Below are 19,011 nucleotides of genomic sequence, written 5' to 3'. Positions count from 1 at the left end.
TGCATTGTTGGCGGCCCAATGATTGTGATTACCGGCAAAATAAATGCTGTTCATTTCATAAGGGTTTCAGTCTATCGAATTACACTTAATTTTTTCAGTTTACTAATTAATGTGGTTTTGATTAATGTTGCTGGCTGTTTTTAACCAAAAACTTTGCATCTCTTACTGTTCAGTAGGTGCCTCTAGAACAGAGACTGGCACCATTATTTGAAAAGCTAGTTTATACAGTTTTGTTTTAATGACCCAATGAAAAGCAAAGTGCTAAAGAGCCACCAAAACCTGACAATGACTGGTCATTCAAAACAAAATTGCTTTATAAATACTCTTAATATATAGGGCTGCAATGCAATGTGATTCATTACGGCTTCACAAAAAAGAGATTTAACTCTGCTCATTTGTGTTTTGAATTAGTGAAGTTTGTCCCATGGGAAATACACTATTATATTATCCCCAACTTGCCTGAAATGACAAATTAGACTGTCCAGTGTGCAACATTACGGAACTCAGATGTAAATGAGCTGTTAGCATTGGCACATATTGGCTTCTGAAACATCTTCATAGTATGAAAAACGTCTAACATAAAATCCATCAAACTAAATGCTCAATTGTGTACATCAAAATCCACATTAACTAGACTTTACCTTTCTGCGCTATCTGTCCATGTTTGTGGAGACACAATCAAAGCTTAAAAACAACAGAGCTATGACTTCTGCTGAACCCAAATTACTATTTGCTCAGCATAATAAACATAAACTAGATTGCATGAGATGGTATTTACCATAAAGACACTTTTCATTTCACCAACTCGGCATGCAGATAATATAGGCTGGATTTAAGGGGCAGAAGCTAAAGGTGAGGAAAAATGTCCCTTGCAGTAACATGAGACGGACGGCGGCTGGCAAATAGCTCTAATTTTGTGGGTGAAAATAGATAGGAATGAATAACTAAATGTCGGGCACCATCTTTCTCTGCATGACAGTTCTCCTGCTGGGCATCTCCCTCTCTCTCCCTCTCCCTCTCCCTCTCTCTTACATACTCTGTTCAACCTTTTGGAGGTGGGAAATCTATTGAATTTCAATTTCTTCTTCTGTGGGAAAGAATACCCCTGAGGTAGAATATTTGACACTGGCACATCACCAGAATAAAATGATATCTATATCAGGCTCTGGGAGGTCACGTAAGGGCGAGAGCAACTTCCTTTTGCTTAAAGAGTATTCAGAGGAAAGGTCATTAGGAACCAGCCAATTGGCACGTGGTGGAGATAAAAAAGGGATGAATTGTAGATACACTGGCATGACACACACACACACACAAATGGTGCGTGCGCATGCTTTTCTTTATGTGGGAAACTAAATTTGTGGTATTTAACCACTGACCCATTAGTAGAATGAATTACACCCTTTGAGCAGGTTTAATAAGAGTCGACTTTATCCCGCCACCCCAATACTCGCGGGACGGAGCGATGGTCCAGGTGAGGTGCTTGGCATTGCTCATTACTCTTCATTAGTCTGGACTTCATCCCTCAGTGGGACTTTTTGACATGATCAGGGGAGAGGCTGCATTTTGTTCGTTCCCGCTCTCTGTGTGATAATGAGCCTATCACAGACTCTGTGTTCAGGGGTCACAGACGTCATTTCCCTTGGCTACTCGCTCTGCTCCACAGGCTGCTGTCCATTCTTTCCTCCAGCCCCGAGGCCCTTTAAGTCTCAGCAGCTATTTGACATTCCTGCCTGCAAAGCTTCTCTTTACGTCTCATGCCGCCTAGCGTGCTGGAGTCGTTTGTCTAAGTCGAGCCAATGAGACATAATCATTCACCTCCCACTCAGGAGTTCTGCACTTTGACTTTAAATTAGTGCCAGGGAACCTGAGGAAACCGGAGAGAGAGATGATTGGAAGCAGATGTTACAAGCAAAATTGGCAAAGCTACATAATGCAACACTTAGTCATGGGATCAAGCACATACATAAATTCAGTGCAATCAGAAGTCAATCACACTGGAGCACTGATCTACCTAGGAAACTGTAATTATGCTAATTAGCCAATAATATAGTGGCTTGTCAATTCAAATGTCTGGGACTGTACCCAAATGTTTAGTGGTGCTTTTGAGAACTATTCCTTTAATGGTAATTATGGATTATTGTCGGTTCAGTACAAGCTTAGCGCAATCAGCAACATTTGTATCAAATAGCTGACTTTTCCCAACTTAAAATGTGAGGCACTTACAATGGAAGTGAATGGGCTCTAATAAAACAATATGCATGCTAACATAATTTTGGTATGAAACAAATTCACTAAATTTCATAACTTTAAAAAAATCCTGCACAACTTTAATATCCTCCAGAAAAGAGTCCCAATCACTCTCATTGTAAATGCCTTGTCCTTTTTTTTTTCTTTTTTTTATGAAGGATGAGTTGAAATTATTTTTGTGCTCATCAACATTATGCCACAAATGGTGTCAAATGACTTTACAACAGTGTTCCTACTCTCATTTTATTTTAAATATTTTTTCAGGACATTCCGAATTTCATTATGGCAGGATTAAATGACAATTAAAAAATATATATATATTCTTTATTTCAGTACTTATTGAATTAATGTTAACAAGATTGCGTAGCTGCTTCCCTGTTAACATTCGTTGCAAACAGTCGAGCAGTTAATGACATTTCCTGGCTGCTGCAAGCACCACCACAAGACTAAACAATGTCATTAAAAACACTTCTCTTTTGTGATATTTTATGGTTGCTAGACTAAACAATGTCATTAAAAAAATCCAGACAACAACAGATTAATGACATTTTACAGTTTGTCCAGGACTGGATTTGCTGCATTTTTTTTTTTCAGCTGTCGATGAGAAACTGTTAAAGGGATTTCAATCAAAAATATGTCAAATTTCATATGTTCCATATCTGTAACACTGTTCAACATAAAGTAACTTTTTTTTTAAAGAAATGTCTTCATTGTTTTTTGTCCATGCAATGAAAGTCAAAAGTAACAAAAATCACTAAACTAAACTTTGATTATCAACTATCTTTAAAATATGTTTGTGTGTGTTTCACAGTCGAAAAAAAAGTTTGGAATGACATGAGGGAGAGGAAATTTTTTTTTTGTTTTAATTTTTGGTACTATTAACTATTATATAAACTATTAACTTGTATTGAATAGCTCATTGGCACCATCTCTGTTTTGTACTGGAGGTCTGATCACTCTGTCAGGGTTTGATTTGTGACAACTGACAGACTGTACATTAAATCTTTATTCTCAGAGCTAATATATAATAATGTTGCAGAACTGATTCATGACTCTTAAGACTGATTATAACTAGCAATTCACACTGCAGTGCTGTAGCAATCATATGTCAGAATACAGAAATAATAAAGGGTTTTTGTAGTGGTATTGTAGGAAGCTCCACATAAATGTACAAATGAACTCTCAGAATACAAAACTCAACAATGGCTGATGACAATCAACAAACTTACCTTTAGATTTAAAGAAAAAACCTCATCGACTGACGATGACACCTGAAAGAACCAAATAATGCATTGGTATAATTTATTCATGCCACAATGCATGAAGAGAAGCATCATTATTACTGTGGACAACACACCATTAGAGTTGACCTGTAATATACAATAATATCATGATCCAGTTCACTATGAATTCAAAGTGTGAAATCAATGATTTGTAATAAACTACAAAATTGCAAATTACATCACAAATACACCCAAATATAAAAAGCAAGCTCACCCAGGATCAACAGTAAGCTAAGCTACCCAAAGAACTCTATCAGGCTCAGCTGAACTCTTATGTCCCTCACGTTATCTGGCCTTCCTTCGGCCTCCCAGGGGGATAAATCAAGAGACCTGCAGCCCTGTAAATCAACAGGACAGGGCTCTGCAAAGGTCAGGCCACATGTAATTACAGCTAATTAAACTGTGCCAGGGAGATGGAGCTGAAATTTACCACCACTCATTAAAGCCGAGGAGACGGCGCTAATTGGACATCAACCCTCCTGTAACTCACTGCCCTGTTAACTGTCATGCTGAATCGCCTTCATAAGTCATGATCAATGTAAAACATCAGCAAGCGCTTTCAAATGAAGTACGGTCATGTACACAGCATAACTGCAGAAAGAGGAACCACCAGAGCAAAAAGAGCTTTAACCCTCTATTGAATACATTATGAATGCGATGTAAGAAAAAATATAATTATCTAAACATAGATACAGTTGTACAATGTTTCCTCTAGGCGACAAACATTTTTTACAAAGCTGGCATAACATACAAGTTATTTCTATGACTTCTATGACAATTCAAAAATTGAATTAAAAAAGGGCAGTATATGAGGGCAGTTCACCAGAGCACAACTGTGCATTTCCGCAGCGTACCATACCAGAATTTTTTTTTTAAAATGACTGCCAAGATGTGTGACAAAGAAAAACAATTTTATTGGTTTATTCAAAGCCACCCCTTCATTATTAACCATCCAGTATGCATCATGTGTTTGCAGAGTAAAGAAAATGTGTGTAACCCTGAGGCAACATCATGCAGTAGAGGGTTAATAGGAAGTGGCATCTACAACAACTCATGACCAACATATTTTAAGTGATGCAATCGTGCATGTGACTCCCTGATCTCTCTTTTTTTTTTTTTTTAAGTGATGCAATTGTGGAGTTTAGTCTTTATAGCTAGTTTTCATAACTGCTCTCTTCTTTGTTTTGCATGTCAGAATGTTTATGTGATATTGCCTCTGAACAAGTGACACCGCAATTGTAATCTATTCTTTATCCATCGTTGGATCTTGACAAGCCTGATTAACACTCCCCTCGGTTGTCAGCATCCAGGACGTTCATGTTCCATCAGACTGTCTCTGTGATGTACCACCTTCCTCTCTCTTATTTTGCCCTTCGCTTTCTGTCATTCAGTCCATTCCCCTATTTATTTTTGCAGTTATACTGATTTATGCTATATATGGAGCAATATAAATATATACTATCATTTTACACTATTGGTATCATGTTTTGTTTATTGGGTTTTGTAATGAGGTACATTAAGAGCTGCAAATATTATTTCACCACAAAACAACAACAGATGGTACTGATGGTTTTGTGAAGTGCAGGTTATAACAGCTGATCAAACAGAGCTTCTGTGAGGCAGCTTATATCTTGCGCTTTGAAAATCCATCAATTTGTCTCTTCAGCAAAGGATTCGGAAGAGTCAGAATGTTGAGCTGTTAGGATCACTGCTCAGTTCAACCATCAAATCCAAGATGTTCTCATAAAAGAGATTTATGTCATATGGAACTGGTGTTTTTCTTACATTTGTTATCAGTCTGTTTTGTGTGTTTTCCTTTGTTTCAAAAGCAAAATATAAAAATGTGTATATTCTTTTAAATTGTAGTACAACATGCTTCAAGCAATACAAGCTGAAAGGGGTCATATGATGTGATTTCAAGTTTTCCTTTCTCTTTGGAGTGTTACAAGCTCTTGGTGCATAAAGAAGATCTGTAAAGTTGCAAATGTGTCTCAAATCCAAAGAGATATTCTTTACAAAAGTTAAGAGTCAAACCACGCCCTCCTAAAAGTTAAGAGTCCACAACCACGATTTGCATAACGCCGCCCTGTTCTAAAACGGCTCGTTCTGCCATGTTGTGGAACACGCCCCCTACTTGGTTTGGCCTTCCAAAAGAGGACACGACTAGAAATCAGTGGTTAAGTTGTATTTTAAACACTGTTCAAACAGTGCGAGGTTTTTTTTTTGTGCACAACGGCTGTTTCTATAAAGTTGGGCAGTTCAAACTTTGCAAGGACAGTCTGGCGCTTTTGACTCACAGCCTGAAAGTACATTTTTTATATTTAAATAATTTGCCAATGATGATTCAAACAAAAGTTTTTTTTTTTTTTTTTGCAGTAGAGTATGCTTGACGTTTCTCAGATCACAAATGCAGACATGGTTTATGTTTACGCAGCACGATACGGAACACAACGTGTAAAAAGACAGTACAAGTCATTATAATCAGTAATTATGTCCCCACTGGACGCAAAAAATGCATTGTACGCATTGTAATGGGTTTTATTGTTTTTGTCTCGTCTAGTGATGTCCGGATCGCGAACAAATCTTTCTATTTAAACGGATCTTCTTAGTGAACCGGTCGAACCAGTTCACCAAATCATACTGAATCATTTGAAACGGTTCGCGTCTCCAGTATGCACTAATCCACTAATTACTTGTTATTCGGTTTATTAACGTGCCTTACACTCCCTCTGATGCGAAATAAATCAATATCCCGTTTTATTCAGTTACTCCTAACAGTACATTGACTGAACCGATGATGGGATGTGCACGAGCAGAGCAGCTGGACTGAGTCTCTTGTTGCTGGCATGAGTACAGATGTTAAGGGCATAGTCAGAACATTGAGCTTTGACCAATAAAAACTTACGCGTTTCAGAAAGGTGGGGTATCAGAGGAGAAACAATAATGTCAGACATTATATAATGAAAAAAATAATGTGTTTTTTTAACTTTAAACTGCATAAACACATTGCATTACACCAAATACACAAAATGATGTTCTTTTTAGCAGCATCATATGACCCCTTTAAGCTGAATTTGTAGTTCATTTACTGTATGTATTTACAATTTTTCTGTTTACGTACTTGTATTATTTAAGGAGGGCTGTGCACACTTCAGAACCTGAGTGAGAATACCTTTTGAATTCCAGCTCAATTCCTGATGAAATGTATTCACAATTACAGTTTATTCAAATACCTTTGAATGTCATTCCACTTTACATTAGAAATTTACAATCTATTATAAAGCACACACTACCTGCTGGTCTGGAGTAATGGCTGCTGAAATTTCAGCTCTGGCATCACAAGAATACATTTTAAATTATAAAATATATTAAAATAGAAAACAGTTATTTAAAATTGTTATAATATTTCACATTATAGCAATTTTACTGTAATTTTTAATCAAATAAGTATAGCTCTGCTGAAAAAGTTATTTCAAAAACAATTAAAAATATACAGACCCCTAACTTTTAAAGTTAGTTTCATGTTATGGACCATAGAAGAACAGCAATTCTTTTCCCAGAACATTTGAATGAACTCAAAAGTCTTTTTAATGGTGCCAAACAATATGAAGCTAAACAGCAAGCCTAAGAAAACATCTGTTCTTACCCATTTTGTTATTGTTTGACACATGAAATTTCTCTTTTTGAGTGACTGTTGAATTTCTTTGAATAGCAGTTCCGCTTCCTGTCGTTCTCACTCAAATTGCATTTCAACATCATGTTGAGCGTGAACAATTCTTTTCAAATCCAAACATATGAACTGAACCAACTGTTCAATTCTGAATGTTGACCAACCCTGTTGCTCAATAAAGGAAATGACTGTGAGAAAGTCAACATTCTACAGTGCCGTAAAATCACTCACCCATTAAGATGCAACCTGTGCTGGAGAAGAAACAAAGTCAATGCTGCTCTACCGTTACTCATGGTGTTCCGTTGTATGAGCACAGCCTGTATAGATCTGAAAATCACATACACAAATACCCGAAAGTGGAGTTTATCGCTCTGTGCCTCAGCCACAGCCACAAGCATCTTCATACATAATGGAAAAGTGATCTGAAAAATATGTATTTTACTACTGCACGTCCATGGAGCCCCCGATTGCACCATGAAATAGGAAGCTGAGCCTTGTGAACTTTCTAAGACTGGCAGAGGTTATTTATTTGTTTACTTAGTATCTCTGTGCTCTTAAGGCACCCTGATGTACAGCGCCAGTGCTTGTGGAGGTGTGCCGTGCAAGCAAAGACACAGGTGGAAACCTTGTTATCTTGAACAGGGCACAGCTTTTCCCACACAGGGCACATTCAACAAGACCGAGAGGGCTGAACAAGGTTCCTCGCCTTTTCTCCTCCAGCAGCTTCTGTTCTTCCTGTAGCCTCTCATGTCTCCTTCTTTCCATTTCATGGTCACCTTCGACCTCATATTCCTGTGCTGAATTGCATAGAGCTTTTGCTTCATTTCCCATAGCTCATCTGTCTTCTCAACCCCTCCCTTTCAGCTCAACTTCCCCTGTTCCCCTCTTCCCCATTCTGCCTTTCATTTTTACTCCTCTTCTTTTGGCACCATTCTCACATTCAGTCATCACGTCATCTCCCCTGGCATCATGTCTGGGCACATCCAGGCTCTGTCACACATGGCAACATCTCCCACCTCTCGAGTTTTCTTGCCAATGTGTAGTGGCTGAGGACTCATCCCTCAGTAGAATGCATTTCCCCTCAATAAGGAGTTTGAATCCTACAAGTGGTATGTGTTTGTTTCTCTAACACAAAGACAATAAGATGTATGTGTGTTTTTCAAAGAGAAAGCATTTTATTGCACCAGCAGTGCCTGCAGCTGTACGTACTATGTGTACAATGAGCTTTTGCTTATTGTGGTTATTAATTGTACTTGCTAAGTGGTGCTTATTAAATTTTCCTGAGAATAAACAATGATGAGTAACTACAAAAGCATGAATGATTGACTTTTCTAAGAAAGAATGCAGAATTGGCTAAAAAATAATAGACTTCCACTGAAAATATCAGAGGTTCAGCAATGGGCTTTTTCATGTTTCATTTTAAAAAATATTTCTTATAAAACTGTTTTTGTCCATACAGTGAAAGCCAGTGGGGTCCCATCAACTATCCCTTTAATGTTTTAGCAACCATCTGCAAGTTCCCTAGCAACTGTCTACTAATGGCACCTGCAACTCCACCAGAACACAAACAACTCCTTCACAAAGCACGAGCAACTACCTGAATGACCTTAGCTATTTTATTTATTTATTTATTTATTTATTTATTTATTTATTTTTACAAATAGTACCAATGGCTTAAAAAAACATAAGGAACTGAAACTTGAAGTGTTGGTTAACAATATACTGGTTGTTCAGCTGACGAAAATCTTTCTGAATAATAAAATTATAATAATAAAAATTATATTAATAATAATAATAATAATAATAATAATACTTTTAGTAGACAAAAACTCAAAAATCGTACAAGTAACTGTTAGAAACCTAATCTACTTCTGAACTAGCAACCATCCAGAACACCCCTAAGCACCAACAACAACCTAACAACCACTCAGAACACCCTAGCAACTGACTACAAATGACCTAGCAACCCTAAAACGCCTTTGCAACCATATCAAAGTCCTATCAACAACCAAGAACATCATAGCAGGCATCCACCAATGGCCTAGCAACCAGTCAGAACACATTAGCAACCATCTAAGAAACATCCTACCCAGATCCATTAGCAAACAACTGCCAATGGCCTAATAACCAACCCAAACCATCTACCACTGGCCTAGCAATGATTCAGAACACATAAGCAACCCCCTAAGAACCAGAAACACCCAAAGAAACCACAAAGCACCTACAGTGTCAATGGCTTAACAAGCACCCAAAACACACTAGCAACCAATCAAAACCTCCCCAGCAACCAACAACCAATGGCCTAGCAACCACCCAGAACATCTAGCATACTGCAAAAGAGCTGTACTGTACCTTCTGTTTGTATAGGTATTGGTGTTGTGGCGGGATGTGGGAGCATGGTCAGGTTTCTACAACTGTTTGTTTGTGTTTTGGTGTTGTGTGGGGGTGTGGTAGGATGGTCAGGTTTCTACAACCACAAGGTACCTGTCCCAGGTATGGCCACTGTCAACTTGCATCAATGACATTATTTGGAGCCTGAGTTTGCTCAGTAGTGATCATGAAGTTGGGCCGTGGTATCAAAGTCCCGCCCAAACTCCCGCAGACCCAATCACAAGCACACCATCATGACGCCAGCCTAGCATCAAATAACTAACTAAAAGTAAACAAACTAAAAGGAACACTTGAACATACATCAGCGTGATAAGAACTACCAGAAACCATCTTTGGGAAAAATGTATTTTAAGTGTAATTTGATTTTTTTTTTTTTTTTTTTTTTTTCATTTGTTTGGCTCATGTCCCATTTGTTTACATACAGAGGGCAGGGTTTATGGCATATACTGCAGCCAGCCACCAGGGGAGCGATCCAAATGTTTTGGCTTCACTTTTCAGAACGTGTACAGTACACTTTGATTGTGTTCCGAAATCACCCCTCTATTTTAGGAAGGTGTGGAGTGTGCTTGGAATGTGTCCTAATACACTGTAAAAAAAAATTGTTGAGAAAGTTTTTTGAGTTTTATTTAAAATAGTTGTTTAGTTCTCCTCAGTAAAGATACTTTGTTTAGCCAGCGTAAATTTGTTTGTTCATGCAATGCTGATTGTCTTATTTTGCTAATAGAAAAATTCTTGTCATAGCAACTGCAACAACAATTACTGTCATTAAGGTAATTTTTATTTTTTCTGCTTCCTGGATGAAAAAATATGTGTAAAAAGTCACCCCATTATCAGTTTTATGTTTATTTACGAATGACAAACAGTGAATTGTTATAGAAACCTTAATGGATAACTTAACATTTAAACAATATGAAATTCTTTGTTTCAATCAACTGTGTTTGACTAGTTGGGACAACATTTGGGGTAATTCTGTTGGTCTGACAAGGGTTTTTTATGTAGATTCAAGAAAATATATATATTTTTTTATACTCAAAATGTTTCGTAAACTGAAAAAATATACAGTTGCATTTTTTTTTTTACAGTGTTCCCTTAAATAGGGCACTATTTGAGGGGACAGCCATTTAAAGTTGCATCTGGAACCATAGTAGACATTATCAAGTACACTCATTCAATCCCATAATGCACCGTTATAACTAGTGTGCAACCAATGTACACTCAACGGTTAGAGAAAACCCATAATGCACTGTGAGAGTCGCACAGAATGAATTCCCACGGCAGAAGATGGTGCCTGCAGCTGAATCATCCATCCATCCATTTTCCAAACCTCTTGTACAATGTGAGTACAGCATAATATCCTACAGGTATAAATTTCATTTTAATTGATTTTTAAATAGTTTATACATGCTAGTTTCCATGACAGAGTTCAAGATAAAGATTTCTAACACAGCATTGGTTTCTTACGCATACCTAAAGAAGAAATCTTACAATCACTCAGAATGCGTGTGTGTGTGTTTTCTTATTAAAGACCTCCCGCATTTGAGTCTTTCTGCCACGCTGATCACCTACACAGCAGCACATCATTTGAGCAACAGATGCCGTCTAACACTCCAGTTGCTTCCTAATTCAATTATTCTGCCCATTTGTTTTCAGGTCACACTGCCAGCATGCTTCACAATGGTAAGCAAACTGGGCCAGTTCACACCTGCCACCAGTGAAGGTGAAGTAAGAGGAGGAGAGCACAATTCAGAGGAGAGGTCTTGTCCACTGCACTGGTGTGGCTGTAAGTCAGCAGGGCTTGAGCTTGATGCTACTTATTTTCAGAGCATCTGACAGTGTGATTCATTTCTCCTCTGCAGTCCAACAGACTGTAAGGTGAGAACAAGAGCAGAGCCTGGGGACGTGTGTACATAGAGTGCGTACGCTTGGATACTCACACTCGCACACACACCTTTCGAACTCTCTCCACGTGTCAGCAGAGGATGGAAGAGGGTGAGGATAAGAGCAGCCTGCAGCAAGGTGAGATCGCGTGTGTGTGAAGGCTACGGCTGTGATTCAGTGACAGGTTGAGGAGGGAGAGACGCACGCATGATGTTCACAGCGGCGCTCAATACCAGAAGTGACATCTTCAGTGTCTGTCTTGTGCTCCAGTGAGATTTCTATCCACATCCATGGGCATTTTCATACAGGGGTCAGAGAAGGGCTGACTCATGCGCTCACACTTGGAGTTCGGTTTACGTAACAATTTGCAAGCTCGAATAAATTCATTAATTAGAAAATAAATGGACGCAACCAAGGATGTTTTTATTATACAGTCAACTAAGCCATACATGACAAGTGAGTGACTTATGTTAAAGCCACAGGAAATAACATCATGACAACACTGACTAACTGATGCGACTATAAAAAAGCTGTTATGCTAAAGGCAGCAGAAAATGGAGGACAAAAACTAAATGTAATGCTTTAAAAACCCTCCAAACAATCAAAACACTGGTTTAAAAAAAAAAAAAAAAGTATGTAAATTAAATATCCACCAAAGATGCATTAAACTGACCTAAAGCTACTGTAAAGATATTTATAATGTTATAATGAATTATATTAATCAAATAACCCTGAAAATCCTGAAGACTGGAGTAATGGCCTCAAACTTTTGAATGGCAGTGTATATGTTAAATAAAAATATTCAGCTGCTAAAGGGACTATGCCAACCATCTGAACCCCTTTATTACAACGTTTTAGTTGGGTTATTAACTCACACAATTTGATTTTACAAAGCAGAGGACTCCATTACCGTACCTACACTGAAAGCGTCCAGCATCAAGCGTCATGGCAAAACAGCTTGAGGCTGCCTTCACTGAACGCATTAAACCAGCACATTATCTTGGAATATTCATTAACAAAATTTTGAACTTAAAAGCAATAATAAAATAAATAACCCAAATGCTACATCATTATCCAGAAATTCAGTTGGCATACAAAATAATTTCACATTTAGTTTTAATAATGCTACAAATACAGTACACACATATGTTAAAAACATAATATGATTTGAGTTAGAGACCAGAAACATCATGAGCTGAATTTAAAGTAATGATCATTAGTTTTTTAAATAATATAATTTAACAGTAATATTATAATATTGCTTGGTAAAACAAATTGCTAATCAGCCAATCACATTAGAATTAGAATTAGAATGAGCTTTCTAATGTGCTTTCTAACATGGCAGCAACTCAATGCATTTAGGCGTCTAGATGTGGTGAAGACGACTTGCTGACCGAGCATCAGAATGGGGAAGAAAGGGGATTTAAGTGACTGTGAACGTGGAATGGTTGTTGGAGCCAGATGGGCTGGTCTGAGTATTTCAAAAACTGCTGATCTACTGGGATTTTTATGCACAACCATCTCTAGGGTTTACGGAGAATGGTCAGAAAAAGAGAAAATATCCAGTGAGCGGGAGTTGTGTGGACAAAAATGTGTCAGAGGTCAGAAGAGAATGGGCAGACTGGTTAGAGATGATACAAAGGCAACAGTAACTCAAATAACCACTTGTTACAACCAAGATATGCAGAATACCCATCTAAGAACAGGAAACAGAGGCTACAGTTCACACAGGCTCACCAAAATTTGACAATAGAAAGATTGGAAGAAAAAACGTTGCCTGGTCTGATGAGTCTCGATTTCTGCTGCGACAGATGGTAGGGTCAGAATTTGGCGTAAAGAACATGAAAGCATGGATCCATCCTGCCTTGTCTCAATGGTTCAGGCTGCTGCTGGTGGTGTAATGGTGTGGGGGATATTTTATTGACATAGTTTGGGCCCCTTAGTACCAACTGAGCATCGTTAAAATGCCACAGCCTATCTGAGTATTGTTTCTGACCAAGTCCATCCCTTTATGACTACAGTGTACCCATCTTCTGATGGCTACTTCCAGCAGGATAATGCACCATGTCACAAAGCTCAAATCATCTCAGACTGGTTTCTTGAACGTGACAATGGGTTCACTTTACTCAAATGGCCTCCACAGTGACCAGATCTCAAACCAATAGAGCAGCTTTGGGATGTGGTGGAATGGGAGATTCCCATCATGGATGTGCAGCCGACAAATCTGAAGCAACTGCGTGATGCTATCATGTCAATATGGACCAAAATCTCTGAGGAATGTTTCCAACACCTTGTTGAATCTATGCCATGAAGAATTAAGGCAGGCCTGAAGGCAAAAGGGGGTCCAACCCGGTACTAGCAAGATGTACAATAAAGTGACCAGTGAGTGTATATACTGTATACATATACACACACACACTACCAGTCCAAAGTTTGGGATCAGTAAGACTTGTAATGTTATTTAAAGAAGTTTCTTATGCTCATCAAGGCTGCATTTCTTTGACCAAAAAATAAATAAATAAATTAATTAATTAATTAATCTTGCAATATGTTATTACAATATAAAATAATGTTTTCTATTTAAATATCCTTTAAAATATAATTTATTTCTGTGATGCAAAGCTGAATTTCCATCAGCCATAAACTCCAGTAAAAAACTCCAGAATACTAATTTTTTCAGGATTCTTTGATGAATAAAATATTAAAAATGAACAGCATTTATTCAAAATATAAATATTTTCTAACAATATAAATCTTTGCTAACACTTCTTAATTTAACATATCCTTGCTGAATTAAAGTTTTAATTTCTTTCCAAAAAAAGAAAGAATAAAAATTTACTGAGCCCAAGCTTTTGAACTGTAGTGTATATTGTTAGAAAATCTTTCCATTTTAAATAAATGCTGTTCTTTTTTACTTTTTATTCATCAAAGAATCCTGAAAAAAAAAGTATCACAGGTTCAAAAAAAAATATTAAAGGGGTCATATGATGTTGCTAAAAAGAACATTATTTTGTGTATTTGGTGTAATGAAATGTGTTTATGTGGTTTAAGGATCAAAAAACACATTATTTTCCACATACTGGACATTATTGTTTCTCCTCTATGTCCTGTCTTTCTGAAACATGTCGATTTTTACAAAGGTCTTCAGTCTGAAAAGTGAGGTGTGCTATGATTGGCCAGTTATCCAGTGTATTGTGATTGGCCGAATACCTCAAGCATGTGATGGATATGTTATGCCCCTTGCCATACTGTGATGCGTGTCCCAGTCAGAACACCGGCGCGACAAGACAAGAACCTATTACAAACGAGCCATTTGTTGCATCCAATGGGGTCTTAATTACGGATTATAATGACTTATACTGTGTTTTTATGCATTGCATTGCATAGCGCCACGTAAACATAAAACCATGTCTGCATTTGTGATCGGAAAAACTACAAACAACAAGTGCTACTCTACACTGCTCAAAACTCGCGTTTGAATCATCAGTGGCAAATCCTTTACATATGTAAATTAACTTACAGACTGTGAGTCAGAAGTGCCGGCATTGTAGTCTTCTCTCCCAGGATCAGGAAACAGTCCTCCATAAAATGGGCTGCACATATCTGAATATTTGGTTTGAACTATTCTTGAACAGTCTTGTAAATATAACTTAACCACTCTAGTTGTGTCCTCTTTTGGAAGGCCAAACTAAGTATTTTCGCTTTCACAACGAAACACACAGCGTCTCCACGACATGGCAGCAGCAACAATACTACAGCGAGAATCAAAGTTACGCCTTCTTTCTTTGCGTGAACATCATACAGCGTCTCCACGACAGGGCGTGTTTTAGGAGGGTGTGGATGAGTCTTAACTTTTATAAAGAATATCTCTTTGGGTTTGAGACTTTAGTCTCTGCAATTTTCGGGATCTTATCTATTCACAAACAGCTTGTTACACTTCAAAGAGAAAGGAAAACTTGAAATCGCATCATATGACCCCTTTAAGCAGAACAACAGTTTCCAGCACTGATAATAAATCAGCATATTAGAATGATTTCTAAAGGATCATGTGACACTGAAGACTGGAGTAATGATGCTGAAAATTCAGCTTTGCATCACAGGAATAAATTTGATTTTAATGTACTGTAGAAAGGCAGAATACATTTATTCATTTTCATTTTATATATTAAAAATGACAACAAAACATCTTTCTGACCTTAAACTTTTGAACAATAGTGTGCATTAAAAAAAAGTGTCTGAAAAATATCTGCAGCATTTCAAAGATGTGTAAGTTTATCAACTGAAACACTGCACTGATTGTAATGGAATCAATTAAGTTTTGAGACACGGTGACACACAACACGCATCCGGTGCAGATATTATATCCCTAACCTGCCTAACCATAAACCTAACCCTAGAATCTGATTAGATGATGAGAATATTCTTCCAGGACCAACAAAGATGTTGATTCAACAACATGTCCTCCTTGTCTACCTCACGTTAAGCTCATTAACTTCTAATGTGAACAATGATAAGAGCTATAGAAACACCAGGGGAAAATAAAGAAACCTTTTAATAAAACTTCTGCTTACCTAGAGGTGTACTCATCAAATCATTATAATCTATTTAAGTGTTGCAGTGGTGCCATTGTCTTAATTACGTTTAAAAGAAATGCAAAAAGTTAGCCGCTGATGGGATTTTCTTTTTCATCTCCAAAACAATAATTCCCTATTACCTCTGTAAACCTGTAAGAGGATAAAGCACTCATTCTCCAGGCCTGGCATTAAACAGATGACTAAGCACAACCTATTTATCTTAATTAAAGCTCCTCTCAATCAGTGAGAAAGACAGGGCCTCTGAGGACAGGGAACAGCCACACACACACACACACACACACACACACACACACACACACACACACACACACACACACACACACACACACACACACTCTCTAATTCTGTTATGTTATGTTCATGGTCACATCTATTATGGTTGACTTGTGAAAGAGATGTGCCCTTCTGACACCCTGAAGCTTTGCTGTTTTTATTTCCACCGGAAATCAATTATGGGCAGATGAAAATCCAGTCATATGTGAAAACACTCACTGCACTCTTTCACCTTTTACTGTACACCTTTTATTTCATGAGATGGAGAATTTAGACATGATGTTTAGTTCAGAAAAAGCTAATAGGCACATTTTAAATAGCAAAATGCAATAATTCTTTTTTTTTTATTATTTGGGGGTAACGGTTTCATATTCAAATGTCTGGTGTAAACAGTGTAAACAATGATTTTTCTAAGCTGTAAATAAAACAAAGCTTATTGGAGTAAAATTGTGAATTTTACTAACACTTTCAATTTCTGAGTAAAAAATGTTTGGTAACACTTTACAGTAAGGTTAATTTGTTAATATTATTTAACAACATTAGTTAACATGAACTAAGAATGAACAATTTTAGCATTTACTAATGCATTATTAAAATCACAGGTTGTGTTTGTTAACATTAGTTAATGCACTGCAAGTTAAAATGAACTAACAATGAATGACTGTATTTTTATTAACTAATGTTAACAAAGATGAATAAATACTGTAATAAATGTATTGTTCATTGTATGTTCATGTTAGTTAATACATTAACTAATGTTAACAAACGACACCTTACTGTAAAGTGTTACCAATTTTTTTTAAAACCATTTTTTAAAAGTGAAATGAAATCTGACATATGAAGAACTTTGACCGAATGTCACAAATAAAAGCATGTGCAGTACATTTAAGTACACATATTCTCTTGAACATATTTTTTTAGATGAAATATGAATAAAATAATAATCAACAATGCATATTTAATGCTTATATTTAATACACATTGTTAGTCATACTTTAATCGTTTAATAAGCAGTATGTGCAATATAGACACTGTAGAATAAAATGATACTCAGGCAAAATATCAAGCATATAGGAAAATTGTTGCTTGGAATTCTTTCATGAAAAAAAGTGTTACACTTTACATAAGGTTCTATTCATTTTATACATTGTTAATGCATTATTAATTTATAGATACTGTATATTATTGTCCAATGTTAATTCATGTTTGGTCATAATATATTAGCTATTGTCAGTTTACACATTTTCAAATGTTTAAAATGCATTAGAAATAAATATTTATGTAGAAATTAAGATTAAACTTAATTAATAATTGTGTTTACATGGGTTATGTAGGTATTATGTACATATATATATTTATATAGTTTATGTTTATAAATTTCTTTTTTATATGTAGCACCGTGGTCCTTTGAGGCATGACATTTAATTTCCTTATGTCTCCACATATAGAAGAATAACAATAAAGCTCACTTGAACTTGAAACATACAAAGATATTTCAAGTAAAAAAGTACGGCATTATTAAAAAATAAAACACGTTCACTCAGTGTCAGAGGTGAACAGCAGAGCATCATTCTCACATGCTGCCTTTTCTGATCATATTTCAAGGTAGAAAAAAAATCTCCTTGGAATTCAACAGTCAGTAGGTTCTATGAGCTGTGCAAACATCTGAAGTCCAACTAACAACATTATCTGTGCCATGCAAGAAAAATGTTGAGAAAAAGTTTAGAACAGGGAGACTGCTACAGGGTAGCTGGTCCTAGCCATAATATATGAGAGGTGAAAAGGGATTCTGTGTAGCCAACAATAACCTCAGGAGCAGCTAAATGAATTACTGTGCATTGCACAGTATGCAATATTCATGTTTGGTAGTTACATGTTGGATGCACAATGTCACAGTTGAGTCAACAAATCAATATATCAGTGTATTCAGTTCAAAGTTTCGAAGGTAAACATTTTAAGTTGACCAATTAGCACTATTTATGCAATTTTAGTCATGCAGAATGATTCACTTCCACAGACTAGTACAATTTAGCTTTTGCTATAAGCCACATACATGCATAAAAGCTATTTAATGTGGCTTTGTTTTTTTCATTCTGTTACATTAAAGTAGGCTTTTATTACACCACCCTTTAAAAGTGCACTATCAAGGCAGCATACTAATTCAATTTTCTGTCCTGTTGCCAGATAATGATCAAACAAGCACAACCTCAAAATGTTTTACATAAAACCAATGATATAAAAATGATTATACTAATAAAATTTGATTATAAATTATAAATAATTGGGAGTATGATTGTTATATTATATAAGCTGAAATTATACTTTTATATATATATATATATATATATATATATACTATATATATATATATACCAATATAAGATATACACACTATATAATTTACCCAAAAAAGATTACATAATTACATATTACATCATTTGCATTACTTCACTTGCTCACCAGTGAATCCTCTGCAGTGAATGGGTGCCGTCAAATTAGAGTCCAAACAGCTAATAAAAACATCACAATAATCCACAAGTTATCCATACATCTCCAGTCCGTTAATTAATATCTTGTCAAGTGGAAAGCTGCATGTTTATAAGAAACAAATCCATCATTAGGATATTTTAACATTAAACTGCCACTTCTGTCCAAAATACTAGATTCTGACAGC

The 19,011-nt window shown here is 36.4% G+C and overlaps 1 protein-coding gene and 1 long non-coding RNA gene across 2 annotated transcripts in view; one reads left to right on the top strand and one right to left on the bottom strand.

The window, feature by feature from the left end:
* LOC109108374 (polypeptide N-acetylgalactosaminyltransferase-like 6) overlaps positions 1–19,011 on the bottom strand; it is a 224,313-nt gene that overhangs the window by 198,251 nt on the left and 7,051 nt on the right. The gene's annotated exons all lie outside the window — the stretch shown is intronic.
* Positions 1–19,011, top strand: part of LOC122135854 — a 30,535-nt gene that overhangs the window by 8,177 nt on the left and 3,347 nt on the right. Inside the window, exons 2-3 of the long non-coding RNA XR_006153699.1 lie at positions 11,242–11,371; positions 11,448–11,607. This is a non-coding gene — a long non-coding RNA (uncharacterized LOC122135854). The remainder of the gene's footprint in view (positions 1–11,241; positions 11,372–11,447; positions 11,608–19,011) is intronic.

The sequence above is a fragment of the Cyprinus carpio genome, chromosome B1, assembly GCF_018340385.1.
Source record: "Cyprinus carpio isolate SPL01 chromosome B1, ASM1834038v1, whole genome shotgun sequence".
NCBI lineage: Eukaryota > Metazoa > Chordata > Actinopteri > Cypriniformes > Cyprinidae > Cyprinus > Cyprinus carpio.
The sequence above is the reverse complement of the archived record's forward strand: the minus strand, read 5'-3'. Positions and strand labels throughout refer to the sequence as shown.